At 39.2% G+C, this 3,766-nt stretch overlaps 1 long non-coding RNA gene across 1 annotated transcript in view; it reads left to right on the top strand.

Moving 5' to 3' along the window:
• Positions 1 to 3,766, top strand: part of LOC116672365 (uncharacterized) — a 6,916-nt gene that overhangs the window by 531 nt on the left and 2,619 nt on the right. Inside the window, exon 2 of the long non-coding RNA XR_004327537.1 lies at positions 3,342 to 3,348. This is a non-coding gene — a long non-coding RNA (uncharacterized LOC116672365). The remainder of the gene's footprint in view (positions 1 to 3,341; positions 3,349 to 3,766) is intronic.

Below are 3,766 nucleotides of genomic sequence, written 5' to 3'. Positions count from 1 at the left end.
TGCTCTGCCTTTGAGAAAATGAAAGCTCAGATGGGCCAATCTGGAATCTTCCCCTTGCCCCTTACCTTCTGCTCAAAAGCTACAGGCACAGAAATGGCACATGCTAAGGACAGCTCATGGTAGGACTGGCTCTAGGGGCTGGAATTCTGGACCAAGGCTGAATTTTGTGAAAGAGACTTCAGATACAGTATTAGGGACCACTAAGGTCTATATGAAAGAGACTTCAGATACAGTATTAGGGAACCACTAAGGTCTATATAAAAGAGACTTCAGATACAGTATTAGGGACCACTGAGGTCTATATAAAAGAGAATTCAGATCCAGTATTAGGGACCACTAAGGTCTATATAAAAGAGACTTCAGATACAGTATTAGGGAACCACTAAGGTCTATATAAAAGAGACTTCAGATACAGTATTAGGGAACCACTAAGGTCTATATAAAGAGACTTCAGATACAGTATTAGGGACCACTAAGGTCTATATAAAGAGACTTCAGATACAGTATTAGGGACCACTAAGGTCTATATAAAAGATACTTCAGATACAGTATTAGGGGACCACTAAGGTCTATATAAAAGAGACTTCAGATACAGTATTAGGGGACCACTAAGGTCTATACAAAAGAGACTTCAGATACAGTATTTGGGAACTACTAAGGTCTATACAAAAGAGACTTCAGATACAGTATTAGGAACCACTAAGGTCTATATAAAAAAAAACTTCAGATACTATTTGGGGACCACTAGGTCTATGTAAAGAGACTTCAGATACATTATTAGGGACCACTAAGGTCTATATACAGAGACTTCAGATACATTATGGGACCACTAAGGTCTTATAAGAGACTTCAGATCCAGTAAGGGACCCCAGTAGTATACAAGACTTCAGATACGTATTAGGGGACCACTAAGGTATATATAAAAGAGACTTCAGATACAGTATTAGGGACCATAAGGTCTATATAAAAGAGACTTCAGATACAGTATTAGGGACCAGTAAGGTCTATAAAAAGAGACTTCAGATACAGTATTAGGGACCACTAGGTCTATATAAAAGAGACTTCAGATACAGTATAGGGACCACTGAGGTCTATATAAGAACTTCAGATACAGTATTAGGGGACCACTAAGGTCTATATAAAGAGACTTCAGATACAGTATTAGGGACCACTAAGTCATATAAAAGAGACTTCAGATACAGTATTGGGACCACTAAGGTCTATATAAGAGACTCAGATACACTAGGGACCACTAGGTCTATGTAAAGAGACTTCAGATACAGTATGTGGACCACTAAGGTCTATATAAAAGAGACTCCAGATACAGTATAGGAACCACTAAGCCTATAAAAAAAACTTCAGATACAGTATTGGGACCCTAAGGTCTATATAAAAGAGACTTCAGATACAGTATTAGGGACCACTAAGGTCTATATAAAAGAGACTTCAGATACAGTATTAGGGACCACTAACGTCGATATAAAAGCATCAAAGAGCATCATGTCATGGGACCTTTAAAGATTAGGGAAAAGTATGGATTAGGTAAATGATTGGGTACAGTGAGTTAACTAAGGCCATTAGATTAATGTGAGACTATGTGATTAATGAGACAAAAAAAGGACACAACATCTTTCATCATTTTTTTTGTTGCATAGGAAAAACTCAAACCTCTTGGACCTCTTCTTTTTTCCACAGATGAAGTAAATGTGTTTTTTGGGAAGGTCTACTTTCATTCACACGGGATGATCTTTGTACACTACCTCTTCACACTGGTCCCATTCTCAGATTTCAAATCTGCCTCTGCCTGATTTATTAGCAATTGACCTCACATCACATTGAACACGGGATCTGCTGCCTCCAAAAGTCTGCTTAACTCATTAAAAAGTACTGGATGTATAATTAATGCACAATTATGCAAATGTTATTACATTTTCATATCCTTTTCTGAGTAGAATTAAATACATCATATTGAAACTTAAATTATTTACAAGGCTGGAGATGTAGTTTCACAGGCAGAGAGTGAGAGCCAGGAAGAAAAAGAGATGCATCAAGAGAAAGGAGAAAGGAGAAAAGAGAGAGAGAGAGTGAGAGAGAGAGTTCAGCTTGTGGTGACCCTTGGCAGATTTAAATCGCACCTCAAATTGTTTCAGGCCAGCTTGAAAATCAATCTGGTAGCGTGGAATTACCAGCAACCAGAACCTTTGGAGAGCCCTGCAGAGACATGTAGACATGAATAATTATAATGAGAATTTTGTGAATATCCCAAATGTATGGAAAATTAAATTTCACACAAAATGTGAATGTGTGACTTGGTCCATGTTGTTAATTTATACGACAGTGTTCACATGGATTGGGTCATGATGGTCTGTGTTAGGCCATTTCCATCTACTTAGCACTGGTCTCTGAAAGCCAACTCAGCTGCCAATCACACTGATCACATTATGGTATTGTACTGATGGATATCTTACACTTTTGAGATGTAATGTGTCTACGTAGTTCAGTCTATAATATGACATTTAAGCATCTAACTTCCTAAAGAGCGTGTGACACATTGAGCATGTGTTTGTGGAAGTGTGTGTAGCATAGAATCTTCTTGTTATACTAACCCATATTGAAAATTGTTGTTGTTGTCTTTGGATTCAAAATTGAAATAACCAATTGTATTTAACTGAGATAAGAAGCTCAAGGGAAAGTTATTTTTTTGCAATATTGACTAATTTCACAAGAGACACACTAAAGAAAATTTGTTTCGTTTTTCTCCGGATTCTTTTTGGTGAACATACCCTATATGCACATGAGCCCCCCCCCCCCGTTATAAGCATCATCAGACCTTGTGTCCTTCAGCTGACACGTCTGCAGGCCAATTAAACAGCTCTTGTTAGACATGTTATCTTTAAAGCCAATGAATGCATTGTGTCTTCTCCCCCAGCCCCACCAGCCCTGGAAGTATCTACCACCTATCACCATGACAACTAGGCAGCCAGAGGGTGTAACATGATCCACCAGATCCAATTAAGAGTAAGGGATAGGATTAGATTTGAATAGATGTGATTGCATTAAGGATAGATTAGGTTTATTGCGTTATTATCTTTAGAAGGGCAGGACGACTGAGCTCCAGATAACCGGGGGGGCGGTGCTGTGCCAGCCCGTGTGATCTGCTGAAAGCAAAGGAAAGAGGCACCAGTCAGATTGATTCTTTATTCATGACAATCAAATACTATGGGAAAGAGACATATCTTGAATTGCAAGCCTTGTCTTAAACAAATGATATTCATACGTAGGAACTTTACAACAGCGATTTACATTGACACAACAATTCCCTTTTAAGCTCAAGCCTTGAGATTAGGGGTTAACATCTCTTCTCTAGCCAGTAAGTGATGACATTTGCAATAGGGACAGAAAATTCCTTTAAAGTTTGGTCATTTCAAACTTTGTCGCAGCTGAGGAGCTGCTGATAACCTGCACATTCAATACCGGTCAGCTAAAGAGGAAAGTTAATGTGTCTGTGACACAGGAGGGGCTTAAGACCATCCTCCCACTTGTTTATCTGGCCTATCTCAATTTGGTGTATTACACAGTTATTCACTGTTATTTACCTTGGCTCGGGCCAGCAGGCCAATAACACCCGGCCCATTCTTCAAACTCAGCCCAGATAGATCCCCTGAATGGGGAAACGGCAATGAATCAGTGTCAGCCCTGAAGCACATGGTGATGCTCTGATTGTTTGAGCAGGTGTGTATGTGTTTGAGAGAGAGAGAGAGAGAGA

The sequence above is a fragment of the Etheostoma spectabile genome, chromosome 22 (genome assembly GCF_008692095.1).
Source record: "Etheostoma spectabile isolate EspeVRDwgs_2016 chromosome 22, UIUC_Espe_1.0, whole genome shotgun sequence".
Taxonomy (NCBI): Eukaryota; Metazoa; Chordata; class Actinopteri; order Perciformes; family Percidae; genus Etheostoma; species Etheostoma spectabile.
This window is presented reverse-complemented; position numbering and strand designations above follow the sequence as displayed.